The sequence below is a fragment of the Giraffa tippelskirchi genome, chromosome 6, assembly GCF_054371585.1.
Source record: "Giraffa tippelskirchi isolate mGirTip1 chromosome 6, T2T-mGirTip1v1.2.pri, whole genome shotgun sequence".
In the NCBI taxonomy this organism is placed as follows: domain Eukaryota; kingdom Metazoa; phylum Chordata; class Mammalia; order Artiodactyla; family Giraffidae; genus Giraffa; species Giraffa tippelskirchi.
The window spans coordinates 161,493,450-161,506,331 of NC_137280.1; the positions used below are offsets into that span (position 1 = coordinate 161,493,450).

General features: G+C 36.7%; 1 protein-coding gene and 1 long non-coding RNA gene across 2 annotated transcripts in view; one reads left to right on the top strand and one right to left on the bottom strand.

Annotated features, from left to right (window-relative positions):
• Positions 1 to 12,882, top strand: part of LOC145510937 (uncharacterized) — a 571,176-nt gene that overhangs the window by 296,201 nt on the left and 262,093 nt on the right. The gene's annotated exons all lie outside the window — the stretch shown is intronic.
• Positions 11,624 to 12,145, bottom strand: LOC145509583 (uncharacterized). Its single transcript, XR_014056212.1, has 2 exons — positions 12,060 to 12,145; positions 11,624 to 11,844 (listed from the first exon to the last, which is right to left on the bottom strand). It is a non-coding gene; the product is annotated as an uncharacterized LOC145509583 (long non-coding RNA).

The following is a 12,882-nucleotide window of genomic DNA, read 5'->3' on the forward strand; positions in this document are numbered from 1 at the left end:
AATTGTGGTATCATTCACTAATGTAGAAACACTGGAAGAAGGAAAACAGGCTCGTTGGAAGAGGAAAATAATTTCAGTACTGAATAGGTAAACTTCAAGAATCTGAAAGGCACATAAAAGTGTCATTATTTGTGGAAAGCCATTGTTTGCTACCAATATTTAGTAGCACTTTCTTATTTTTAAGATATAGTTTAGTCCTGATAAGAATACGTTAAATACCTTTTAACTTTCTAACTTTAATCTAGCCACATCCCACCCCTCAGTTGAGTTTTCTAAAACACATTTCTGATTGTGTTACTTACCGTTCAATATCTTTAATGTTTAATAAATATTGCTGCTGAATGGAAAATAGTTTATTTACTGTTATTGTTTAGCTACCATTTTATAAATAGAAGATACTAAATATTTTTTAATGATTCATAGTTTTCTTTGAATTTACTTATTAAATGCCTATAATATGCAACACACTACTGATAAACAGAAAGGAAAATGGAATGAGGTGATGATCTTCAGTAGAGTTTAAATCTGTATAACATTCAGTTTAACTTTACATAATTGTGTATCACAAGAGTGAAGTGGAAATAATCAAAATAAAGAGTGCTTTGAAAGCGCTATCATTCAATAGAGTCTCAGAAACCCAGAAATGTTAGGGAATTCATAAGGGAATAAAGATTAACCATGTGGGTATTGAAGATACTGAAAATATGAAAAAAAATAGATTCTCATTTATCTAGTGATGAAAAAGGTCATTCATTATTTTTGTGAGGGCAATTTCAGGAGATCAGTGAGTCCCTAAGTCAATCGTGAGAATATCATAGAAATGAAGAGAGCAGCCATAGTCTACATTCAATTGCCTTTTATATAAATGGATGAAGTTGATGGATAAAAGCTGGAATTAGAACTGTGATTGATGTGTATGTGTGTCTCTGTGTGTATATACATGTATGAGTGTATATATATCATTGTGAACCTTATAAAGAATTCAGACATCTGGGGTCTTCAGAGAGAATTGTGACAATGCTTATAAATTAAAAGTAATATTTGGTATCCCATGCTCTTGAGTTGTAATCATTAATATTGGGAAAATGACCATACTACAGAAAGCAATCTGTCAGTTTAATGCAATCCCTATCAAATTAATAATGACATTTTTCATAGAACTGAACAAATAATTTTAAAATTTATACAGAAACACAAAATTGCTTTGGCAATACTGAGGAAAAAGAATAAAGCTGGAGGAATAACCTTCCTGGACTTTGGATAATACTATAAAGCCACAGCAACCAAAACAGTATGGTATTGGTGCAAAAACGGACATAAGGGCCAGTGGAACAGAACAGACATCCCCAAAAGAAACCCACACATCTACAGTCACTTAATCTTCAACAGAAGAGGCAAGAATACACAATGGCAAAATAAAAAGTCTCTTCAGCAACTGGTATTGGGAAAGTTGGGCAGCTGTATATAAATAAATGAAGTTAAAGCACTCCCTCACACCATACACAAAAATAAAATTTACTTAAAGTCTTAAATATAAGGCAAGACCCCCAAAACTCCTGGAAGAGAATATAGGCAAAATATTTTCTGACATAAATTGTAGCAATGTTTACTTAGGTCGTCTCCCAAAGCAAAACAAATAAACACATGGTACCTAATAAAAATTGTAAGCTTCTGCATAGCAAATGAATCCATAAACAAAACAAAAAGACAACCTACAGAAGAGGAGAAAATATTTGCAAGTTATGCTACTGACAAGTGCTTAATTTTCAAAATACAAGAATAGCTCAAGCAGTTCAATATTAGAAAAACAACGCACTCCCCTCCAAATAAACAGAAGACTTAAATAGACATTTCTCCAAAGCGACATACAGATGATCAACAGACACATGAAAAGATGCTCAACATCACTAATTATTAGGGAAATGCAAATCAAAACTATTTTGAGGTATCACCTTACACCAGTCAAAATGACCATCATCAAAAGCCTACAAATAACAAATGCTGGAGAAGGTGTGGAGAAAAAGGAGCCCTTCTACACTCTTGGTGGGAATGTAAATTGATGCAGTCACCATGGAGAACAGTAGGGAGATCCCTTAAGAAACTAAAAATAGAGTTACCCTATGATCCAATATTTCCACTCCTGGGCATATATCCATAAAAGATGAAAACTCTAATTAAAAAGATGCATATATCCTTTTGTTCATAGAAGTACTATTTACAGTAGCTAAGATAGGCAAGCAGTCTAAGTATCTATTGACAGTTGAGTGGATAAAGAAGATATGGAGCATAAATACAATGGACTATTTCTCAGCCATAAAAAAGAATGCAATAATGCCATTTGCAGCAACATGGATGGACTTGGAGATTATCATACTAAATGGATTAAGTCAAAGACAAATATCATATGATATTATTTATGTGTGGAATCTAAAAAAAGATATGTGTGTGTTAGTCGCTCAGTTGTGTCTGACTCTTTGTGACCCCATGGATGTAGCTACCCAGGTTCCTCTGTCTATGGAATTCTCCAGGCATAAATACTGGAGTGGGTTGCCATTCCCTTCTCCAGGGGATCTTCCCGACCCAGGGATTGAACCTGGGTCTCCCACCTTGAGGGCAGATTCTGATAAAAAGAAGATATAAATGAAATTATTTCCAAACAGAAACAGACTCATAAATATAGAAAACAAGCTCTTAGTTATCAAAGGAGAAGGGGAGGGATAAAGTAGAGGCCTGGGATTATCAGGTACACACTACTGTGTTTAAAATAGATAAATGGCAAGGTCCCATTCTATAGCACAGGGAACTATATTCATTGTCTTGTAATAACCTATAATGAAAGGAATCTGAAAAAGAATATATGTATCTATGTACACATATAACTGATATGAGTAAATACATATTAAAAGAGTTTTGGACAATTTCATAGATGTGGAAAGACCATACAATAGAGTTCAAGGCTGCCAAAGCAATCAGGACTTGAGGGAGCAAGGTCCTAGATAAATGGCAGATACAACCAAGGGTCCAATGTTCACCAGCTTTCTCTCTTGAGAAGTTTGTGGGATTCTTAAGTTTCACAAGATAAAAAGCAGAGAGCCGAATTTAAAATTCCAAGGAGACAAAAAGCATAGATCCGGAATTGCCAATGAAGAAAGGTCCTTCTAAATGACCCAGGTTTTCAGATCTGAAGGGCTAGGTTCTAATCATAGTCATTAATTAGAGGTAGAGAATCAACCTTACAGAAACTGCAGCCCAAACCTGAGTCATGCACAGACAAGAAAAAAAAAAAATATATTGTTAGCAGAGAGAGAAAAAAGCCATAAATTTTAGAAGAGCAAAATACAATTGAGGACTACATTTTCAAGCAAACTGAAAGCAATCAGAAAATGATGGAATGGCAATTTAAACATTATGAAAGAAGACAGCTGTTTACTTGGAGTTTTAGAAACTAGTCAAACTATCCTTCAAAGGTGAAGACACAAGTAAATATTTCCTGACAAAAATGGGAGAATTTTTCCAATACAAATTAAATTTTACACATTGAATAATATTAAGGGGCATTCTTAAGGTTAAGGAAAATGCTGGGAGATGGAAATACAAATATACATGAAGAAGTTAGACCCCTGAAAAGGGCAACATGTGAGTCAATATGAATGAATATTCACTGCACAAAAAAGTAGGAAAAATGCACTCCTACACTAGCACAAAATATGGAATAGGTATATGGAGTAAAAGTGAATATTGTAATCTCTAAGACAGTCTGTCTCACTATTTTTATCCTAGAAAAACCTAAATGGAATAATAATTTTGAGGTCTGAGGAAAGTTCTACATAACAGTTGTCGTAACTATTTTTCACAGCACATTAGTATGATCAGTTAAGTTGTAGATATAATGATGTAATATTATTTTCAATGCTCTTTTTAACAGAAAATGGCATTTTCTGCCTATTTTTTCACTATTAGCCTTTTCTTTTTGTGTTATTTCTTTTTTCCACAGAAGTTATCAGTCTAATGAAATTCAATAGTGTAAGTAAAAAAACTTTAGTTTTCCCTTCAAAAAGTTATAATTTACTTTTATCTAAGAATGTCCATGCAAAGTATAAGATATGGTACATAGTTTGTGGTATGCACAAGAATCATTTTTCCTCCTATTTAAAAATAAAAATAATTTTTTACTCAACTTTCTCTTAAAAATAAAACAATTAAACTTAGCTAACTTTTCTTAAAATTAATTTTCATTCTTCACAGATTTTAGATCATATAATTTTACATATATATATATATATATAGTTTATAAGCTAACTAAAACCATCAAGCCAAGAATACAGAAAATTCTATAAGCACAAGGAAGGATAAATACACACAAAAAATAGATTCTAAGCACATTATCCTAATACACACTTAAAGGCAATGACAAAAAATATTATTAGTAGAGAGAAAAAAGACATTGATGTGCTTTTCTCTTAGGCATTGTTGGGTCTTATCTTTGTAACCAGTCTGATAATATCTGCATTTTAAGTGGACTTTTAATGTTATCATATATTTGATGTGATTAGTGATATGATTAGATTATAATCTAGGGGCTTCCCTCATAGGTCAGTTGGTAAAGAGTCTGCCTGCAATCCAGGAGACCTGGGTTTGATTACTGTGTTGGGAAGCTCCCCTGGAGAAGGAAATGGCAACCCACTGCAGTATTCTTGTCTGGAGAATCCCATGGACAGAGGAGCCTGGCAGGCCACAGTCCATGAGGTCACAAGAATTGCACATGATTTAGTGACTAGACCACCACCACCTAGATTTTAATCTACTATCATGTTTTTTTTTTTTCTGTTTGTCCCTTCTGTTCTTTGTCATTTCGTTCCTGATTTTCTCTCTTCTATTGTATTAATTACCTCTTATGATTTGTTTCATCTCCTTTTGGCTCATTTTAGTGAACCAATATTTTAGTGTTTGTTTATACTAAAACAACCACTCAAATAACAGAACAATTATAGCAGTGTTTGTTTTGTTATCTGAATGATTGCTTAAGTGTTAATAGTGTGTATTTTTAATTTATCACATTTTACCTCCAATTACTGTTATACTACCTCATGTATAGGGCTTCCCTAGTGGCTCAGACAATAAAAAAAATCCACCTGCAGTACAGGAGACCCAGGTTCGATCCCTGGGTTGGGATGATGCCCTGGGGAAGGGAAGGGCTACTCACTCCTGTATTCTTGCCTAGAGAATTTCATAGACACACGAGCCTGGCAGTTTACAGTCTATGGGTTGCAAAAAATTGAACATGACTGAGCAGCTAACACTTTCATGTATAGTAAAGTAACTTTAAAACATTATACATTTGCTTTTCCTCTCCTGGTCTTTGTGCTATTGTTGTCTTATGTTTTGTGTTTGTATATGTTGTTAAACTCCTAGATACCTTGTTCTAATTTTTTATTTAAACAGCTAATTATCTTTGGAAGAGATTTGACTAATGAAAACTTTTACATTTATCCACGTATTTACTATTTCTGGTGGCCTTAGCTTTTTTGTGTTTATCTAGGTTTCATGGGAAGTAGATGGGGAAACAGTGGAAACAGTGTCAGACTTTATTATTTTGGGCTCCAAAATCACTGCAGATGGTGATTGCAGCCATGAAATTAAAAGACACTCCTTGGAAGGAAGGTTATAACCAACCTAGATAGCATATTTTAAAGCAGAGACATTACTTTGCCAACAAAGTCCGTCTAGTCAAGGCTATGGTTTTTCCAGTGGTCATGTATGGATGTGAGAGTTGGACTATAATGAAAGCTGAGTGCTGAAGAATTGATGCTTTTGAACTGTAGTGTTGGAGAAGACTCTTGAGAGTCCCTTGGACTGCAAGGAGATCCAACCAGTCCATCTTAAAAGAGATCAGTCCTGGGTGTTCATTGGAAGGACTGATGTTGAAGCTGAAACTCCAATACTTTGGCCACCTGATGTGAAGAGTTGGCTCATTGGAAAAGACCCTAAAGCTGGGAAGGATTGGGGGCAGGAGGAAAAGGGGACGACAGAGGATGATATGGTTGGATGGCATCACCGACTTGATGGATGGGTTTGGGTAAACTCCGGGAGTTGGTGATGGACAGGGAGGCCTGGCGTGCTGCAATTCACAGGGTCACAAAGAGTTGGACACAACTGAGCGACTGAACTGTACTGAGGTTTCAATCTGGTAATATTTTTTTTTCTGATTGAAGGACCTACTTTAATGTTTCTTACAGTGTAGATCTGGTAATGAGGAACTATTTCACATGTTATGTATCTTAAAAAGTTATTATGATGTCTTCCTATTTGGAAGATATTTTGACTGGGTAAGAAATTACAGGCCAAATCTCCCCCAGTACTTAAAGATATTGCTCCACTGTTTATATCACATTGATTGTTTGATACTTGTGTCTTACTAAAGATGAATTTCAAATGGCTTAGTAGTGCTAGTTGAAGTCAGCCATTATTTGACATCAGTCTTAAGAAGTTTTCTTCTCTGTTTGTAGAGGCAAGCTTGCATTCAGAGGCACTTTTATCCCAAAAGGGATAAAACATGAAGTGGTGATGAAAGGAGAAAATTGTCCAGCCAGCTATACTGACTTATTTATTTCTTATGGCAATAAATAACACACGATCTATTTTTTTTTTTTCAGAAAGAAGTTTTAGTGGTCAATGTTCAAATTCAAGGAGACTTAGAAAAGAGATATTCTATTGGAAGTTTAGAAAAATGACAGTATTTTTCAGTATAAATGTTGTACTATTTTGTAAGCTTATATTTCAAATAAAGTTGCATATTATACATTCAGTCAATGTGAGCATTTGCGAGTTGTTCACAAAACCTGTACAGATGCTTTCTAAGTGCGAAAGAAAAAAACAGATAAACTAAAGTTTGTTGAACTTTAGGCAGTAAGGTTAATTGTTTTGCACTTTCACTTCAAGAGAGACAACTCATTTGTTGCTTTGTTTTGCTTCCAGAATGTAATTTATCTTGTACCAAAGAGAGCCAACAGGGAATCCAAATCAGACAATGAATGTAGAAAACTTGGTTTTCTACCCCAATACAGCTAAAATGATGGCAAGAATACAAAAACATTTCTCATAAACCCATAAGGCAAAAGATAATGAGTGGGAGTGAGGGGGATAAAATAGCAGGTAATGGAGATCAACATATTTTAAAATATATCTAAAACATGCAAGTGGCAACTCCCCCAGCAAACTAGAAAAACCTAAAGTTTTAGTTTACATTTTGTAATGAGGATCAATCAAGAAATAATCATATTTGTTCCACAGGATCCTGGGATTGGTGGCAATGGCATATTGGATAATGGGATATTGTGATGGGAGAGTGGGTAGAAGCAAAGAAGGTTGGAAGTTGGTAATACAAAGCAATTAAGTGACTTTTCTATTTCTCCACTCCAGACTACAGACTGACAGACTACTCCCTCCCCAACTGTAGCATAGATCTGTATGTTTATTCTTCTGGGAAAATGAACCAGAATGACTTTGGATTTAGGGATAGTGGGCACAGTTGAGCAAAATGGTACTATAGTCAGGTCAGGGGTTTGTATCTCCATGGGTTAAGAGTGAAAGATTCCTTTGCAGAAACTGGTAAAACCAAGAGAAAAGTGGCACCTTGAAGTCCTTTAGCTAATAAGCTCTCCTTACATCAAATATGATTTTAATCAACTTTGAAAGTGTTAGTCCTTCAGTCGTGTCCGACTGTTTGGGACCCATGGACTGTAGCCCACCAGGCTCCTCTGTTCATTGAATTCTCCAGGCAAGGATACTGTGGTGGGTTGCAGTTTTCTTCTCCAGGGGATCTTCCTAACCCAGAGATCAAACCCAGGTCTCCTGCATTGCAAGCAGATTCTTTACTTTATGAGGCACCAGGGAATCCCCTACGGAGGAGAATGGGGTAGCCTATCATCACTAGATATTTAAGAACATCTCTTACATGGGAGATAGAGACCAAAACAAGTACTCATAGGAGGCTGAAACAATTCAGGAGATTAAATCAATCCCAACAGATATAAGATCCACAGATGAGAGAATATTATGTTATCCTTGATTTAAAAAGTCTTCAAATTGCCAACATCCGCTGGATCATCAAAAAAGCAAGAGAGTTCCAGAAAAACATCTATTTCTGCTTTATTGACTATGCCAAAGCCTTTGACTATGTGGATCACAATAAACTGTGGAAAATTCTGAAAGAGATGGGAATACCAGACCACCTGACCTGCCTCTTGAGAAACCTGTATGCAGGTCAGGAAGCAACAGTTAGAGCTGGACATGGAACAACAGACTGGTTCCAAATAGGAAAAGGAGTACGTCAAGGCTGTATATTGTCACCCTGCTTATTTAACTTATATGCAGAGTACATCATGAGAAACGCTGGGCTGGAGGAAGCACAAGCTGGAATCAAGATTGCCAGGAGAAATATCAATCACCTCAGATATGCAGATGACACCACCCTTATGGCAGAAGGTGAAGAAGAACTAAAGGCCCTCTTCATGAAAGTGAAAGAGGAGAGTGAAAAAGTTGGCTTAAAGCTCAACATTCAGAAAACTAAGATCATGGCATCTGGTCCCATCACTTCATGGAAAATAGATGGGGAAACAGTGCAAACAGTGGCTGACTTTACTTTTCTGGGCTCCAAAATCACTGCAGATGGTGATTGCAGCAATGAAATCAAAAGACGCTTACTCCTTGGAAGGAAAGTTATAACCAACCTAGACAGCATATTAAAAAGCATAGACATTACTTTGCCAACAAAGATCTGTCTAGTCAAGGCTATGGTTTTTCCAGTGGTCGTGTATGGATGTGAGAGTTGGACCCTAAAGAAAGCTGAGCACTGAAGAATTGATGCTTTTGAACTGTGGTGTTGGAGAAGACTCTTGAGAGTCCCTTGGACTGCAAGGAGATCCAACCAGTCCATTCTAAAGGAGATCAGTCCTGAGTGTTTATTGGAAAGACTGATGTTGAAGCTGAAACTCCAATACTTTGGCCACCTGATGGAAGAGCTGACTCCTTGGAAAAGACCCTGAAGCTGGGAAAGATTGAAGGCAGGAGAAGAAGGGGACAACAGAGGATGAGATGGTTGGACAGTGTCACTGACTCAATGGACATGAGTTGGATGGACTCTGGGAGTTGGTGATGGACAGGGAGGCCTGGCGTGCTGTGGTTCATGGGTTCGCAATGAGTTGGACACGACTGAGCGACTGAACTGAAGTGAACTGAACAATGGAAAAGGAATAATCAGAGAACAAAAAAGAGCTCTTGAAAGTAAAAATGTTGTAGCAGAGATATAAAAGGTAAACTTACAAGGGTTAGGATATAAAGAACTTGAAGAAATTACCAGGAAAGTAAATAAAAGTTAAAGAGAATGTTGGTACATACATGATCATGTGATTTACAAAAAAGGGCATCACTGCAAACCCACTTGTTAGAAACAGGGTAGGAAATTATGTCTTTCATTTGAAATTAAAAAAAAAATAAAATTCATTTTCAGATGAAAAAAACTCTAAACTTCTTTTGTACACTATGCACCAAAATTAATTTGACATGGATCATAGATCTAAATGTAAGCAATACAACATGAGTACAATATTAAGAGTTTTGGGGGGAAATTTAGGAAAGTATATTCATAAGTTGGATAATCAAAAATTTCCTAAATAGAACACAAAACACTAACCATTAAGCTATGTAAAAAATTGAAAACTGAAATTCACTAAAATTAGTAAATTCTGTTCAGTTTTCAATGTTTTTCACTAAAAGATGTGTATGGTAAAGTTTATAGCAGCTTTGTTCATAACAACCCAAGACTAGAAATAACTCAGCATCCAACAGCAGTTGAATGAGTAAATAAAAGGTTTTATATTCATATATAATCAAGTGTAACACAAAAGCACTTTGTTATGTGCCGTGTTATTGACACATCTCATCAATATATGTCTGAGTAAAAGAATTCAGACACAAAAGAGGATATGATTCTCTTCATATGTTGTTCAAAACTGGCATAATGAATCTGTGCTGATAGAGGTCAGATTAGTGGTTACCTTTGGGAGTATTGACTGAAAGAGGACAGGATGAAGTCTTTGGGGTGTTGGGAATATTCTTGATTTAGATCATGATGCACATGTATATAGTGTTAGTTGTCGGGAGTCGCGATAGGCATTACTGACAAAATGGAGGCACGGCCCCAACCCCCTCTCCTCATCCCGCAGGCACGGTCCCGGGATGAAGGAGTTAGGTCTTGTGATTCTGACTTGTCCTTTCCTTCCTCCGGTTGAGTTGGCTGGAAAGAATGTTATAATCCATAAAGTTAACTATTGCCATTTGTTCAAGGATCTTTACAAAGAATGCTCCAGGTTGAGCAAATAGGCTGCAGCTTGAGACCATGGGAAACATTGTTATCTGAAACCTGCCTGTAAGGGGAATGTTTATGGCAAAAGAAGTTTGCTGAGTTTAGGGGTTAGGAATAATTAAGAATAGTTAGAAGCTAAAAGTTTAAGGTATGTTGTAGTGTTGGCATATTTTACTATAGCTTATGGAAACTAGGAATTTTAGAGATACTAATAGCTAAAAGCCGTTTTAGAGAGATGATGAGCTTAAGTTACTAGGGGATAGCAGGATTTAAAGAGATAAGAAATAAACTGAGGAATGTAATATACAGCCCAGAGACAAACTTGAGTTACAATGTTATCACAAGGACACTTAAGAGGGAACTCTGAAGGACAACAATAATTTATGGAGACAGTAAATATGGGTGAGGGGAAACTGAAGATGTCATACCTCTGACCTAATGCTTTTGTAAAAGTATAAAAGAAAACCTGATGCTTAAAATAAACATGCAGCCCAGTGCTTTGAGTGAGAGACTGCATCATTTTCGTTCGCCGACCCTGTTCATCCTTTCAGGGCGATTCCCTGGCTGCCGGAGCTGGACTCCGGCAGTTAGTCACTCAGTCGTGTCCACCTCTTTGCGACCCCATAGACTGTAGCCCACCAGGCTCCTCTGTCCATGGAGTTCTCCAGGCAAGAATACTGGAGTGGGTTGCCATTTCCTAATTCATCAATATATGTACTTAAATTGTGTACACTCTAATCTCATATAAGATGAATCTCATAAGTAAAAAAGAAAAGAGAGAAGCATATTAGAGTATCCTTCTAGGAGACCTGTTACAGTACTTAGGTTTGTTCTTCAATATTCTGGTTGTCTTCCTTTCAAGGACCTTGTGAGGTTATACTTTCCCACTCTTTTGCAGTTAGCCATAGACATGTTACTTTCTGTATCTGATAAAATGTGAATACAAATGCAGGTTACTTCTGGGTGGAGGTTTTTAAAGTCATCATATGACTTGTCATTTTGCCTTTTCTCTGGTGCAGGCTTGAGATCCTTTGGAGAGTGCAGACTCTGTCACCTTAACCTCTGTGTAAAGTCAGCATGGAACAAAGCCCTCAGCTGGTTCCTTCTGGACTTACAGTGTCAATGAGAAACAAATCTTTGCTGTATTAGTAAACCATTGATGTTTGGGTTTGCTTTTTACTGCAATACAGCTTGTTTTGACTCATGCTAGGGCACAACATTCAGAAGGAGAGACAATGGTCAAAGAAATAAGGCAAAGCGTTTTCTAGAGTTGATGGACTTTAATTTCAAGTTTGAAAGCCGCTCCTAGAACTAAGTACAATAAATGAATGAAACGCGATCCACATAATGCATGCCACTGTGACATTTTAGAATACAGGAGTAAAGAGACTATCCTAAAGTTTCACAGAGCAGTGTACCCAAGGATCACAAAGACTTAGGAGTTACAGGAGACATGGAGTTCTCAGTATGCACTCTGGAACCTAGAAGACAAACACTTTCAAAATTCTATTAAAAAACATTTACAATCTATTTTTATATACCAGCCAAGTCTGTCGATCAAGTGATAAATAAAAATAAAGACATTTTTAAAGGAGGCAAAGCCTCAGAAAAATGGATCTCTCTAGTTTACTCATTTTTAGTAACCCAAATATTGTCCCTCCTCCTCTCTTTGTAATAGAACTGCTAAAATAAAGACCTTGATTTCCTGTCTCCCTGCAAATTGGCATGGCCTTGTGAAGAAGTGCTGCTTATGGGGTTTAAGTGGAGATAGTGTGTGCAACTTCCGGAAGAGTTTTAAAAGGAAGTGGGACCCGTACTTCCGTTTTCCTCCTGTATACGTAACAATGGCGGAAGCTCGGCAGCCAACTGCCACTGTACACGGGTGTCTCAGGAAATGAAGAGCATCATGACAAAACAAGGAGACTGGGGGGGTCACTTTACCCCTATCGCTTTTTTCTTGCTGGTAATAAGTAGACTCTTGTTTGATCCCTTCTGTGGAGTTTCTGTTTCTCAGAAACAAAGGAAATTCTCACTCAAAGGGATTCTGTGAAAGGGGATTGAAAACGAGTGACTGAGGAGAGCTCCAGAACTGGTAATGACGGAGAATCTTGGGTTTTGAGGGTATGGTCTTCTAAAAGGGCTGTATCTTATTTTTTTATCCTAGAGAGTCAAAATGTAATATCTGAAATTGGAAGAACATAGAGATTTAGCAATATAGATGCATTATTTAGGAAGATGCGTTAACAATACCAGAGAGAACTTCTAAGAGTTCCAAAACAGGTTGCTTCTGGGGAGTGGGAAGCAAAGGGGAAAGGGGTGAAAATGGGTGTCTCAGAGGCACGTTATTTTCCATTATGAGCCCTGGTGAACTAAGTCGACCAAACCCAGCTCATGTATTACCTTATCGTTTACTGTATTTAGAGTGATAAAAAAAAAAAGAAGATATTTAGAAAAGAAAATAGATATTTAAACCTATGATTTGTATTTTCCACTGCATCTGAATGAGAATGGTAAGAAAG